This window comes from Paralichthys olivaceus, chromosome 23, assembly GCF_024713975.1.
Source record: "Paralichthys olivaceus isolate ysfri-2021 chromosome 23, ASM2471397v2, whole genome shotgun sequence".
Taxonomy (NCBI): Eukaryota; Metazoa; Chordata; class Actinopteri; order Pleuronectiformes; family Paralichthyidae; genus Paralichthys; species Paralichthys olivaceus.
The window spans coordinates 11140010-11155693 of NC_091115.1; the positions used below are offsets into that span (position 1 = coordinate 11140010).

At 42.1% G+C, this 15684-nt stretch overlaps 1 long non-coding RNA gene across 6 annotated transcripts in view; it reads right to left on the minus strand.

Moving 5' to 3' along the window:
• The window catches only part of LOC109632762 (uncharacterized), a 158506-nt gene that overhangs the window by 24119 nt on the left and 118703 nt on the right, over positions 1-15684 (minus strand). For all 6 annotated transcript variants that reach the window (XR_011240202.1, XR_011240201.1, XR_011240200.1 and 3 more), the window contains one exon: positions 14154-14362. This is a non-coding gene — a long non-coding RNA (uncharacterized lncRNA). The remainder of the gene's footprint in view (positions 1-14153; positions 14363-15684) is intronic.

Consider the following 15684-nt stretch of genomic DNA (forward strand, 5'->3'; position numbering starts at 1 on the left):
TCATTATAATAACCTAATCTCATTAGCAACCAGTTGTTATTTGAAAAGTTTATACATGAGAGACGCTTCTCATCTAAGACCAGAGGTTTGTTTTCAGAAATATCAAAATATTTCGTGTATCAGCCACCAGGGGGCTGTGGAGCGAACAGTCATCCATCTTAATCTACAGTCTATGGTTTGTACACGTATAGAAACCAATGCAATCTGAATCTGTACAGCGTGGAGGGTTGCAACTGTTTATCATAATGTAGTGGTCTGACAGCAATATAATAATTATCATGCAACTACTTGAATGAATGATTCTTACTGCTCGGAAAATTAAGATCTGAAGAAGGAAGCGTATGTACTTATTTTAACATTTCGCACAAACTCAATACCAACATCCACGAGGCATAACTGGCTGTTGTGATGAAGATGACAACAAAACAAGCTCGTGCAGCGGTTATCTCATCCAGCAGACGTCCACCCATTTAAACACAGCTCGCTTTATTTGACTATTTCCTGTTTGTATGATCAAAAAGTGATGGAACTTCCTCACACACACACACACACACACACACACACACACACACACACACAGTAGCAGTTTTCATGTTCCATCAATCTGACCTTGACGACACTTACTGAAAACAAAAATAACACATTATAGACTTTTCCGAAGTGGTTCAGCAACTCAGCCTCTCGAATACAAGCAGACATTTTCTACCATTATTATTCTACTATTTTATTCTTAGATGCACTAAAGCTGCCAAAGCAACCCTTCACTATTAATGCTTTTCACTGAATATACTATTAACATTTTAGCCCATTACCCGCCCACTTTGTTGAGAGGCTCTCCCCAAAAGTGAGCAGATCATATCCAAATACTCATTTTACACACCCTGAACTCTTATCACACTGGAGTTTTTGTTCATCAAAACTGAAATTGGCCTATTTGTGACAGATAGAAGTCTTTGTATCAGTCATTTTCAGCAGCCGTGGATTTTTTTCTGGCTGCTGATAAAAGGACAGAAGAGGATTAAATGACAAATCAAAAGAATAACTTGTGAGGGCTCGCATTAGGACGCTTGATGTTGGTGGAGCATTTAATTTTGTGACCACTTACATTAGAAAATGAGCTGCTTGCTCTGTTAACCATGGCGCCCCTGGCGTGTTGAGAAAAGAGAACTTATTTTACCCCTGATTAATTCAAAGTTGTACCCAGCACCTCTTACCTTTTGAAACTGAAAGGTGGTGAAGTAGAAAGTATTGTTTGGTTTCTTTTCTAACTTCTACAGGGATTCATTAAAGAATCTTAATTATAACATGTAATTATCAGATCATCCACGACACTGCTGACATTTGAGGGAAATATGCCAATGCTCTGTGTCATCAAGATTTGGATGAGAAGATCTCTCACAAATAAAAGTTAAGTTTCTAATATAAACTGGCAAATAATTGGATAATTTTAGCATTATGAAAAAACAGCTAGCCTGGCGCGCTACAGCTACAGACTGCATATAAAGATGGACGACATGACTGCTGCCTAAAAGTGAGCCCACACCACCTTGATCGCCACCTAGTGACTGGCTGCAGTTTAGGTCATAAACCCCTTCTCCTCCATGTTAGTGGATGGACCAAACTGAAAAGTTCTGTGCACACATAAGATATGTTTTGAAAGATATTTTCACAAGATATGTCACTTTAGGTAGTTCTTATCACACTGATGTTGTTTAAGTGCAATTATTTTCTGATAGGTTGGAGTTTAATTAGTTATTAGATGCTGTTAAAACAGGGCTAAATGTCACCCAATACTGGGAGAAAGTGGAGACCTGTCGTCCATCTTTATATAAAGATTATGACTCCGATGCTCAAAAATATGCACTGCTAAAGATCACCAATTAACAGATTGCAACGTTTGTTTAATCTGTAACGAAGCACATTTAATAACAAGTTTTGAATTTATGGGGAATTCTTTTCCTCTTTTTTGCTGAGAAATTCTGCAAGCATTTTCTGTTGATACAGTGAATATATTAGCAAACATTTGCCTTTTTTCACATTCAGTAAATATGGAGAATTCATTTGGAGTCATTTCTCTGGCAGTTAGTTGGTCTTCTTTTAATTTTGTTTTGGTTATATTTTGAAGAAAGTGCCTGGTTCTTGAGATTGGTGCAACAGGCAGGTAGAGTACATTTGGTTTGTAAAAGCTTTTTTGGGGGCTAGAAATGAGTAAAGTAAAGCTGAAACAATCTGAGCCAATGCATTAAGAGTTGTAGCCCATGAAACCAAAACAATGAGGCGAAAGACATCAAAAGGCTCCTTTAGAGCTGAGGTTGAAAAGCAGAGTTTGATTATATGTTTCTGTGGCTTAGTCATTACGAGCAGTTCTTTTCAGTACAAACTGAGTAATTTGGTCCTTTGTAAATACAACAATGCTGATTAATGCTTTTTTGACTAAATGACATGTTCAGGTAAATACATTTGGAACCTTACTCTGTTTTTTGTCCTCCCCTCTGAGTGGAACTTGTGCAGACTCTAACTTTTTACAGTTCGTGGCAGACACATGAGATCTTTTTTCATTTTGCACCAGAGAAAATTGAAAGCCTGAGGCTACCCAAATAGAAAATGCTGAATCAAATCAAACTCACTTTGTATTTTCTTGCAGCATTCCTGTAATCATGCTATTGTTTTCTCAGTGTTTTGCTTTTTTGGACAACACCACTTAGAGGCATTTTTCTGGACGTGTGCAGGGAGGCGGCCGTTTAGGTGGACTTGGAACATTTTCACAGAGACAATAGCTGTGCTTTTGTTTTGCTCGGCGGTACACCATCGTTGCTATGGTTTCAGCCCTGACTTGTGTTTTAAAATACATGCCAGTGAAAATTGCAGCAAAGCTCCTTTGCTCGCGATTAGCCAAAATATCATATTTGTAGCTGGATGCATCTCACACTGATCCACTCTGTCTCTCGCTGTCTCTCCCGTACTGTTTATACAAGATGTGCTGGTTAAGATGATCAAAATCAGGACACTGCAAATGGAAGTATGCATGTGCAAAGGCGAGCGTGCACGCACACGCACACACACACACACACACACACACACACACACACACACACACACACAAAGTGGATTACATTTGGCCCCAGGGGCTGAAGAAAAAGATGAATACACATACGACTGAAGCAAAGAACACAGAGGTTCTTTTTGTACTATCACACAATACAGTACAGTGTCGTACGTTACATATTCGCTATAGAATATTGTACAGTTCGGATCAACGTATTTTCGTTGAAACCCCCGAGGTGCTCTCAGCCCTGCTCCCAATGGGCGATTAGATTGTTTTTTATAGGAACATACACCATTGAATGTCGAAGTGCTGTTGAATGTAGTGCATGTGTCAGTGGCTATGGGAGAGAACAGGAGGCAGGGAAAAGCGTAAGTGAGGCAATTTATGGTTAAATATACCACCCCCCCTTTCTCGCCAAAAAAAAAGCGATCAATATCCCATTTGTGGGTTTTAGGGCCTGTGTGCTCCCCAGGCTTTGGGCTCCTCAGCACCACGCTGCATCGATAAATTACATTTGGTTTCTGTATCCAGCAGCTCTCCAAGCTTTGGCAACCGCAGCAGCAGACCATCTCTCCATTTGTTGTTGTCAAACGACATCGATGCTCACTCGATGGCTTCCTCTGGTTAAAATTTAGTGCAAACAATGCTTTCCTTCATCGGTTTTAATAGTTATCGCTGCATTTGATCAATTCGGCAACACACGAAGTCAGTGCTCCTGTCTGAGCCATAAAGGACGGATTTCAAACCTTTAACAAAAGACTTTGCTTTGCCTCACAGTAAGAGCCGGTGTATTCATAGTTTGACTACATGCGTGGCAAAACTGTCAGGCTCAGCATCATTTCATGTACTCTTTAGCACTTTAGCAGCAGTCAGGACAGCTTATACTTTAAACTTAAAGAAGGTGGCGTTACAGCTTTAAAGGTACGGTGCTGTACAGACCTGCTTTTATGTTCCTGCCGGCATAAAACTATCAGAGAGTAAATAACACCCCTCTCTGCAACATATATAAAAAGCACATCTAAGCAGGTGTTAACTGTCGGTGGCGGCTGAGCCGAAGCTGCAGAATAGTTGTATCATGCAACAAACGTGAGATCGGCTCGCTCAGCGGTAAACTGAGTGGGCAACAAATAAATAGTTTTCTCTCTCCGCTCAGGTCAAAGTGTGATTGGTGGTTTATAGCGATCGCACTGCAGAGCGGGCTAATGGACTGCAGCCAGCTACAGTTTCCTGCCCCAACTATTGTGGCTCATTATAGATATGTGCTGTTATGTGTAAGATAATAGTGAGAAGGCCCGTAACCAGAGGGGCATGTGGAGGATTTCAGCCCTCCAGCAGAGCCTTATTTTACTTAACGAAATTAAAATTGTGCACATGTATATGTTCATAAATGTTCTTTAATTTACATCCATCCATTATCTACTCTGCTTATCCAGTAAGGGTCATGGTGGGCGCTGAAGCCGATCCCCGCTGATATTGGGTAAGAGAGGCGTTGTACCACAAAGCCAACATGTAAGTTGTTTTCAGACATGAACTCAGGAAAATGTCTGAACAAAGGGGACCAGACTTTCTCCAGAGTTTTCCGTTCACATATGAAGAATGAAGCAGGAGGTTCTGAGTGTTGAGGTGAGAGGTGGCACAGGAGGAAGGACTTAAGAAATAAATTCTGCAACGGTGAAAAGCGTTTCACACCCTTATCACCCAAAACACAAATTTAGTTGTCTTTCCAAGTAGAGGTCTTCGCTGCGTCCTCCATGTGTTTGACTCGTTTTTCATCCTGAGATATTTGTCTCCCTTTTGTTTTTTTTTACAGTTATGCGTCCGTTCGGGGTGGATTTGATTTTGACGTAGAAAATCAGGTATATTTAGGAGACTGGTATCCAGGTGCAATTTGGTTTCAAATTAAAATAAAAATCAAAATTTTACAGATTTAAATGTGGTTTCATAAGGTAACTGTTAGGCCTCGGTGGAGAAATGTGCTCCACTTTTTCATTTCTTACCTGACACAGACCCATATGTCGTTATTCCCCCATCGCTGGCTTCCCCATCTCTCTAAATTTGTGCGACAGCAGTCAAGATGTATCAGATGCCACTTGGATGAGACGGTGTATCCATTTCCACGGCAGCCACCGAGCAACCAGCCTGCCTTCTCCTCTGTGCCAAACAAACACCGGCCCACCCTGCCAAAGGGACCCTTCTCCTTCATTACCAAAAAGATGCAGCGTAGCGGCCCCGGCCTATTATTTCCAATTTCTCCTGGAGAAAGTTAATCTAATGAGCATTATCGGCAGCTAATGGGAATTATAATTAGTCAGATGCAGCAGATTATCTGTGCATAATTAGCTGTGTCTGTCAGCTCCAATTAGCATGACAGGAATTAGGAGTGTTTGGAGTCTGTAGTGGGAGAGGGTGAGAGGAAAAGAGGGGTGGGGGGGAGTCAGGAGAGGTAGATTTTTGGCTCTGAGCTCAGCCTTATGCTGAGGAGAGGGGATTGCGAAGAAAGTAGGACGAGGTAATGGTGGTGGCAAAGAGGCTACGTGGGTGTGGAGGGACGTGTCAGGGCCTGCTCACATTTATAGACACATTTGAGACCATTTTGAGTCCTCCACTGCCGGCGTATATATATCCGTCAGCAGCCACGGACACTGCTGCAAGTGGCCCCCATAGAGAGCCACTAAACGTCTGCCAAATCACTGTGCGTCCCCCAGAATTAGAATGACAGCAAAACGCTCAAAGTGGAAAGGATGGCTGAAAAATGTGACATGGTTGACATACAACACAAGTGAACCAGAATTACAGCCAGTCAGTTACTTGGCAAAGAACAAACTGAAGATAATCTTGAAAACTGCTCCACAAGACGACTGATTTGAGCAGAGAGAGCCAATCATGGCAGAAGGTCTTTAGAAATTAAAGTACTGGCATACCAAATGTGCTGTGAAAGAGTTAATTCAGTGAAGTGATCTGTTCTGACTGGAATTCTATGGCACAACCAAGTGTCTGCTGTATTAAGCACAAATCTAAATTCCAATGCGGAAATCACGTTTTTATTTTACCGAGAAGAATAAACTCCCAACTCAGCCGTAATCTTTACTTTTAAGTTGATACGACAATACAATACAATAAGATACAATACTAGAAGCATTTGGAAGTTTCAAAACCAACGAAAGATTCGGAAGATGTCAAATCAGATTCTGAGAGACAGGTACAAAGACAAGATCTTGAAGATGCAGCAAATAACAACAATGGAGCAAAAGACGGAGTGAGAGTCACGAAGGTTAATGGGAAACACTGGATACTTGTATTCTTCTCTAAGTTTTGCATCCGTTGTGGGGACTTGAGTGCATGTCTGAAAGCAGCTTCTGTCTGCACCTTGTTCACTGTCTGCTTTTCTGTTGTATTTATTGATTCTGTCTCTTCCTGTTCTTTTCTTGTTGCTTTCCATTTTCCACTAAACTGTTAACAGGGCACTGGTGTGAAAGAGCAGGGAAGCTCTGCCAACGTGTGGGGGGCTGCACTCAGGGGGTAATTCTTCGTGGATTCATCACTGCGGGCGTCACTTTTCACATTCTCATCTGCATTGGTGTGGATGTAATACTATTGATTAGAGCAGCTCTGACTTCTCCACCTGGGAGGCTTTTCTTCTGCAGGTACCCGTCTCGTGTCTTACAACTATAACTGAAGGATCGCTTGTGACGGTCTTGTAATTTTGCATTCTGCGGGCGCACATTAAAAGAACACAGATTCGTCTGGTGTTTTCGCAGCTGAACAATCTACTGTGTAATGTTTTTAATCAGACTCATATCATCAAACCAGCACCACCAGAGGCCCTCTGGGATCTGTCTCCATGAACACATGCAGGAAGATACACACGCGGCTAAATAGCATTTGATTGAGAAAACACAGTGTTGCATTTGCATAGATTATCAGTATTTATTTGACCAGGCTGTATGTGTCAGTAAAGCCGGTAAATAGCTGCAGTCAACAGCAGGAAGTGGGCGGAGGCCTGGGCCGAACGCGACCTCACGCAGCGTGTGTTAAACAACAACAACAGCAGCATGTGCACGGCTGGGTGCACACATGCACAGTAAAGCTAACACGCCTACCTGTAAACAAAGATGTGTTTGTGCACACAAGGCATCTGCACGCACGCACGCACGCACGCACGCACGCACGCACGCACGCACACACACACACACACACACACACACACACACACACACACACACACACACACACACACACACACACACACACACACACACACACACACACACACACACACACACTGGAGCAGACGTTGACAATGTAGAGTTAATGGTGGTAAAGCCTTAAGCTTCTCTTTGCTTGAGATTATTGATCAGACTCAGCTCATATTTACAGACGGATACACAACCCTGTTATGTGTGTGTGTCTGTGACGTGCACAGTTGAAGGCACATGGAGCACACACACACACACACACGCTTCTTTAAAACAGAAAGACACACACACTTCTCCGATCACTGCTGAAGGCTACTCGCCTCCATCGACTCATGCTGTGTCAGTGTGCTTCCTGTCGTCGCCGTCTGACTGTGTTGACGTCTTGCTTCTTTGACAGGCGCACTGAAACTGACAGCGTGATTTGTACTGCAGCACAAACACGTCTGGCAACATCAGTTCCCATGGTATGGCTGAGGAACACTTGGGAATGCCCACGCCTGTGTGTTATCTTTATTTTTTTTACATTTTTAGGTTGAACTGCAGAGCAGCACGCAGCGGGCGAGCTGCCGCTGAGTTCAACGTCTCACTCAAGAGCACTTCAGTTGTCTGCTGGTAATGATTTTCTTTTTATCCGTTTCCAGTGTGTGAGATAGGCTCCTGGTACTTGCATTTCGTTTCTGTACACCTTGAGTTTGAAGTTTGTTCATTTGTCAAATTATTGTGTCATATTTTTATCATAAATCAACCCAAAATGTTCTACTGCAAGAATGCAAAGCTAATTAAATAGCAATGACGAACTGTAGATACGTTATAAAGACTTAAAAGGTATTTTCATTTGTTGTATTTGTTACAGAGGCAGCTCCTCTGGCTCAAGAAGCAGAGGATCATGGGTAATATTCACAGTTCAGTCGTGTGTGGGACAACAAAGTTCATCACTTAACATAATTAGTCATCACATGTGGCTGCAGAGGGCGCTGTTGCTCAGTAAGAGTTGCTTTAACCCTATAAAAGTAGAAAGAAGTAAGATTTTTTGTTGAATTGTTTGTTTTTGTAATTTTCACATTCCTGAGTGAATCAAGTTAATTATACTTTTATAATCATGTCTCCACTAGTTTTAGCTTAACATTTACATTTTTTGTATTTGTATTTCCACTCGCTTTTATGCAAATATGTATTTATATTTATTTGTAATTTTTCAAATATTGGTGATTTTTCATGTTAAATATTCAATCTTTTACATATCTATAATAGTATATTGTGGTTTTCATAAAAGCTTTTTTTCACCCTACCCATAGTTTTACATTTCATTTCTGTTATTTGTATTTACACAAAGGTCCAAAAGTCCCATTAAATTCAATCAAGCTGCAACAAATTGCACATGCTCATACTGCAGATATCTTATTGTCCTGATATTTTCAAAATTCATGAAGTATTCCCCCCCAAAGAGAAAAAAAGTCTTGGATCAGCTCCTTGATCTGGATCCACACCAAAATGTAATGGGTACTTTCCTGATTCATACTGAATCCTTCCACTATGTTTTTTTGCAGTAATCCTCTTTGGCGGATGTAATACAATTAGCTGCTACTGCACAATCTTTCCACATATTTCCTTGGGAACTACAGACGTACATCCTGGGGTACACGTACCTCAGGTTGGGAACCACCGGTTTACAAAGGCCTCTTGGCAACACAACTCAGAAAATCTTCTGGTAATACATAAGTAAAGCAAAACGTGTGAAGGGAATGTAGATGAGCTGCTAATTATCCACCAGAGCCCCTCCAAGTGAGTGTGCTCCAAATTATATTCATGAAGTGTTGGATTCTTTTTTTTAGAGTTATTGATTTAAACATAAACAAACTAATTATTACTTGTTTTTAATGCTTGAAATAAACACAGATAAATTCCCAAATATGATCATGTGCAATATATACAGTAGATTAAGCAGAGCTTAGTGAATCTTAACTGGATAAAACATCCGATCCTCTTTTGTTTTTTTCAGATCATGTACAATGTTAGTTTTCTAAAACAAAAAGGAAGATGAAGGCCCTTTGGCATATGGAATAGATTTTCAAAATGAGTCTCCAGATACAGGAAAGAGGAATTTACATCAACAGTCGCAATGTTTGGCCGTTTTGATTGGTAGGCCTGAGAGGGCTTCCTGCAGATCGATTGGTGCCTGCGAGGGTGGTGCATGGTTCAAGCTGCACTGAGCCTACCGGAGTTGAGTGTGTGTCTTCTGGGCAAAATCTGTGGATTAAGGGAGGCCTGAACTTGAAACAGGAAAGGACAGAGCAGTCAATAACGCACTGATTAATGATAATGGCATGCAAGCCAGGGGGATAATCTTTCTAAGCTCTTTTTATCTAAGGACCGATTGACTAAAAACATGGAGGACAGAGAGAAAATGCACCAATCCCCAAGCAAACCATGGGACTTCCAAACAGGGTAAATGTTTGTTTACGTCTCCACTTTTTATGAGCATGATTAGAAATGCATCAGCTGTCAGAGCAGGGCCACATTAAGTCGGATTACCTTGAAAACTTTCTCCAGGAATATTTTCTATACCTGCCACACAAATGTTGCTCTACCTGGTTTTTGCCGTCATATATTCTTGAAACCGTGGACGTAAATAAATATACCCTTGCGGTGCTACTCCAGGTTTATTTTGATAACCTCCAATTTTTTCCTCCACCATTAATATTCCACAATCGCATCATCTATCTGTGCATCCATCAGTGCAATCTTCTGTCACCTTGCTACAAAATTTGATCATAAAAGCCACACTTATTACAATAACAAATTCCCTTCACCCATTTTATCCCCCAATATCAAACACTCATTGACAGGGATGAAATGGAAATGATGGTTTATCCCGGCCTCGTCCCATCAATCTGGCCCATCTGAGACTTGGATGCTCTCCTCGGGGAGGAGGGGCTGATCCGCATGCTCAGGCCTCATTCACTTGCCTATGGATTTGCCACAACGGCCAGCTAATTTATGCAGCCACATGAACGCAATTATTCCCTATGTCCACAACCGAGGCGACGCACAGGGACGCTGACAGTCTCAAGCCGGATTGGACGCCCATCCTATTGTTTATCTGAGGAGCTTGTCATCATCATGCAGATTGGAGATGGATCTTCTGCTCTTCCCTTGGTGGGAAAGGCCTGCTGAGCTTTGTGAACTTGGGCCAAGGTGCCGCCTTTCATCCCTTCATCTCTTAATGCACCATTTCTTCATTTTCCCTCGTTTTGTGTGCCGTTTCTCTGGTCTCCCTGAGAACTGGACCCGGTCGCTGCCACCATCCTCCTCCCTAAACCTCTTGTTTCATCTCTATACCCTCCTCTGTTCCTCTGCCAACCCGCCGTCCTCCTCTGCCCTCTCACTTTTCATGGACCGAACCGCCGGCTCTCCTGGCCCCGCACTTCTCGTTCGATTGGCCCAATAGTTTATTCACTTCACCCAGACACAAAAGACATCAAGCTGACTGATCAGCGGGCAGGAGCCGGGGCACGGCTGATCAATGAGGCCTCAGGCGGAGAGGAGGGGAGAGTTAGGATGGATGGGGGGAGGAGGGGGTGGGTGGCTGGACAGGTGGGCTGACAGACACACAATCAGCGGGCAGATCGATGGGAACTTTTGCTGAGCTCAGATAAGAGGGCACAGCTCGTTCAGGACACGCAACCAGATCTTCACCGACGGGAGCTTTTGTTTCCCGTGCTCATGAGCTTCACGCTGCTCGAGGTGACACTGGCACCCCCTCCAAAATAAAAGCCGCAAGCAAAGGTACAATGTGTCACACAGCGAGATGCTATCTGATTCATTTGTATATTTAAGTGCTAGCTCTTCAAATCTCTGAACCTAGTGAAGAAAATCTGCTAATGCGGTGAGATAAACGTTGTCTCCATAATGGAACAGTGTGTATGAGTTTGTGTTGTGGAGAACCATCGATTGGGCTCCATTCGTGCCTTTGTTTGTCTGTCCATCACAATAATAGAGGAGACACTATTGATTCCTTATACAGTATATTGGGAAAACAATGGAGGCACCTGAGTGTTTGCTGTTGTCTTGTTTGGCCACTTTTAGATGCAAATATCCGTTAACACATTTTTTAAAGAGCACTTTCTTGAAAAAAGTTTCACTCATTTCACATAATGTCAAAGTGCAAATTTCAAATCTGCGTGCACAGTTTCTGTAGTAGTGGTAATACAGTAGTTTTGGTATTGCAATAGATCAGACAACACCCAGCCCTCACCACAGTGTCATTTAAAGCCAGTTAACTTTAACTTAAGACTGATTTGTTAGTTAAAAGCAGATATTTCAAAGCTTTCAATATTTTTATATCGCAACATGTGCTTCCAAATTGGGAAAAAATCAGGAAAGCAAAATTACATTTATTTGAATAATAAAGTTATTTAATTCTTTGTATTAGTTGTAATCCAAACTGTTTTTATTTTAATAGTTATGTGATTATTTGTACTGTAACTTCTCTAAAATCCAAAGTTCAGTTTATCATGTCGTCGTTGTTGTTATTTCTTTGTAATTCTGCCACTTTCTGTTCACAAACGTGTTACAAAACATTTTAGAGTTGGACCTAATCTGTTTTAGTCACACATGCAGTTGATACCCTCCCTGTCGAGCACTGGCATGTATAATTGTTAGTTGTGGATTGTGAAAGGGGTTGTTAATAGAAACAAGCACACAGGAAGTTATCGCCCAAAACTTGCAGTCGTCTTCAGCTCTATGAGGCATTTTAGCATCTATCAGCGTGTGGTTTTGGTTTTATGGCTCACAGATTCACTGTTTCAAGTCAGGCTCACTGTTTTTATTCATCAACTGTTTCCAGGATAAAAAAATTCTGACAAACCCAGTTTGTGTAGAGACCATTTGGTTGAGATGTGAAACGTCTTAAAGAAACTGAACCAACTCCTGTTGCCTGTGTACAAAAGTGAACAACGCGTGGAGAGACCTTGACCTGGATGACTGAGAATCTTCACACCGTCTTTTGGGTTGAGGAGATAGGAAATGTCAAATGAAAGAGAGACATTTACAAAGCAAAGAGAAAAACGAGAGAGATCAGAGCATTTCGCTGCGCTGTCCTCACAGTGTGACGGGGGTATCGTCACTAACCCAACTTTACTTTTGCATCACTGGAGCTTTAACCTCCCTCTCTCTCTTGCCCTGTCACTGATGGGTGCAGACCCACTATAACACACAGAGGCATGTTGGAGCTGATAGATAAATTGGATATGATTGCGAGAACATTATTCGCATACAATGATTAATTATCTTCCCTGAGTGGAGATGGAAATCAAATGTGTGGCTATTAATAAAAGCAAGTTTATCATGTGAATGCCAGGAACAACATGCAAGAAGCAGTGTCTTTAAACAGTTGTCACACTCACTCATGATCACATCAACCTGGAGCTGAGTTCTTGCCATCCACCTCCAAACAACCTACTTTCAGATTCAAATTGTGTTCTTGGAAATTTAATTTGCTCTCATGCATGTGACATTCCCCTGTTTGATTCTTTATGAGAAGAATTGGTCTCTTGGCCATCATTTACCATAAAGACAGAAGGTAACAGATGAAATCCACATCAGAGCCAGATTCTGTCCTAGCATGGGACAAACGTGCTTGTCTGCCTCGATGTGGGGTGAAATCTTGACAGACGTTAAAAAGAAAGTGGCTTCGAGCCCAGTCAGTGAAAGGAACAGGGCATCAAGAGGTTTGCGAGCTGATCGATAGCGAGCTAATTGGAAAATAGCGGCAGGAAATGTGATAATGTGGCTGCTCACTCTGGTCTTACTCTGGCTGAACTCCCCCCGACACCCACACCCCCCCCTCTTTTCCTGCTCTCGAGGGTCAGGTCTGGGTCCTTCAATCTAGAGGTTCTATAATAAGGCTAGAGCCACTGGTCGACCCAAATGAACGTCACAGCTGCTCTACCGGAGGTGCACATGGAGGTAGGAGCGCCGCCGTCGCCGCATGCTTACAAGTGCATTCATTCACATGCACGTGCGCAAGATGAGAGCACAGCGAGAGAAGCCAGTGAGGTTGTGCTCGACATGTCAGTGCCTGCAGTTTGACGGATCAAGCTGCAACCACCAACGTGGAGGATGTAGCACGAGCTTACAGGCAGGATAGTATCAGGCCGGCAGAGAGGAAATCACAAAGGAGGAAGAAAGACAGGTGGGAAAATGGGAACGCCAATGCCAGTAACACAGAACGCAAAATGGATAATTATTGTGATTATTTAAACTTAAGCTGAATCTGTTTTTAAGAAGGGTTCAGTCAACCCAGTTCACCTTGATCACAGGACAATCTCATCATCTTAGTAAGACTGCGATTGCTTTTAAATGGAGGAAAATTACAAAACTTCTTGTGGAAATGCCTTTTACAAGTTAGTTCTCAGACTCAAACTTGTCTCTTTAAATGGGAAATAAATAAGCAATATTCCAGACCATCAGCAACAGGGGGCGTTTGAATGCAACATCTCACTACAAATTCACTTCTGCTGATAAATCCCTTAAACGCAACGATTGTGAAATGTATTTTATCATGTTGTTTTTACCATGTTGTAAATGTTGTTTTTGCAAATTCCATAAACTGAACATAAAGATGGACGATATGACAGTTCATCAAAAGTGAAGCAAAATCATCTTGATTGCCCCCTGGTGGCTGGCTGCAGCCTCCATGTTAGTGGATGGGACAAAACCAAAAAATATCAAAGTACATGTTGGCCAACTGTGTGCAGGGTATTTTTAGCTTCATTTCAGAACGGGGAGAAGTGGATATGCGTTTTTCATCTTTATGTACCATTTATGATAAATGCTGAGGTATCTATGTTCTCAGAAAAAGAGGCTGAATGTAGGAGACTGGAACTGGAAGAAAGATAAAACAGACAAACCTGGGAGATCAGACGAGGGGACTGGAAGCAGTCTGGGAGGAAGGGAGGGGGAGAAAGGATCTCTGGTCTCTTCTCAGACTCTGGGGATCTCTTCATGTCACCAGAATGCGTTGCTGTGCCAGACATGAGTGACAGTGATGGGCACTATGGGCCTGGATCCGGCGTTTCTCCGCTCTACCAAAATTCCCCCGTCCAGGCTTCTCTCTATCCTGGTGACAAGAGGAGAAGATGTCGTGTCAGCTGAAGAGCAAAAGTCTTTGTGTTTCATTCACTCACTCATTCCTTCCTGTCTCTGACACTTTCTTTGTCTCACCCTTTTATTCTCCTATTCTGTCCACTGTGTCCTCTAGGCTTTTGTTTTGTGTGTTTGTGTGTGTCGCTTTAGAATTTAGGAGGCACACATAAACACACTGAAAACGAGACAAGACGTGACGCAAGCAGCCAGGTCATCTGGTTTAAAGTGAAACCAACGATCTGGATTGTTGATCCGACACCACTGATCAACAAACAAATTAATCTGATTGTTAGTTATTGTATGAAGAGCGACAGACGAGTAGACACACAGGAGAAAAGTCTTTGTGATGACAACACACGACAGACAAACTGACAAAAACAAAAGAATACAAATATCTCATGATGAAAAAGCTGAGCCATAAACGTAGAAGACACAGACAAAGAAGTCAAGAGCGCTTTTGGAGATAAGGCCCTGCCGCTAGTGTCGATGTGCTGTGAACAAAAACATGTTATAAATACGTTACGTCCATGTCTAAGTCTGAAAACAGGGAGGGGGGGGGGGGGGGTTCTGCTTATATCTTAACTAAATGTACTCAATATACAAAATACAATCTATAGCATCTTTCTTTTTTCACTCATACAGCTGCAACTAATATTATTTCCATTATTTTTTAAAGGTTTTGTGTGACCAATAGTCCAAAAACATAAGGTTATTTAATGTATATGTCCATGCAACACTAGTAGTAGTAGCAGTAGTATATAAGACAGAGTAGCAGCCTGTTGAGATGTTGGATCTACTATAAATAACGGACTGATTTATTTTCCACTGGTCATGAAAGAAGAATCAACAGATCATTTCAGTGTTGGAAACACTTTCTGCATGTTTTCAATTACCGAGCACACAACTTCAAAAAGTTCTTGATGGTTTTTCATGGTTAGAACTGCATTAAGTGCCACGTTTTCCTTTTGTAATCACAGCGGAGCGCTTATCAACTGGGCTGCACCTTAAAAAAAAGCAGTCTCCCCCTTTTTCTTCTTTGACTATCTCGGCTCCAGCAACACCATTTATTTTGCTGTGAAGACAAGCCAATCTTGTTTTGTGCGCGTGTACCCTTCCTCAAAAGCTGCCTGGCTTTACCTGTATCTCCAGCTTCATCAAGCTCCTGATGAAACCAATACTGGCCCCTCTGCTGATAAGGTGAGCCAGGCAACGAGATATATCCATCATTCATCTACTTAAGACACACAAACTACCCCTACCTGTGAGTGTGGTAGTGTGTGTGTGAGCGTGCAAGTG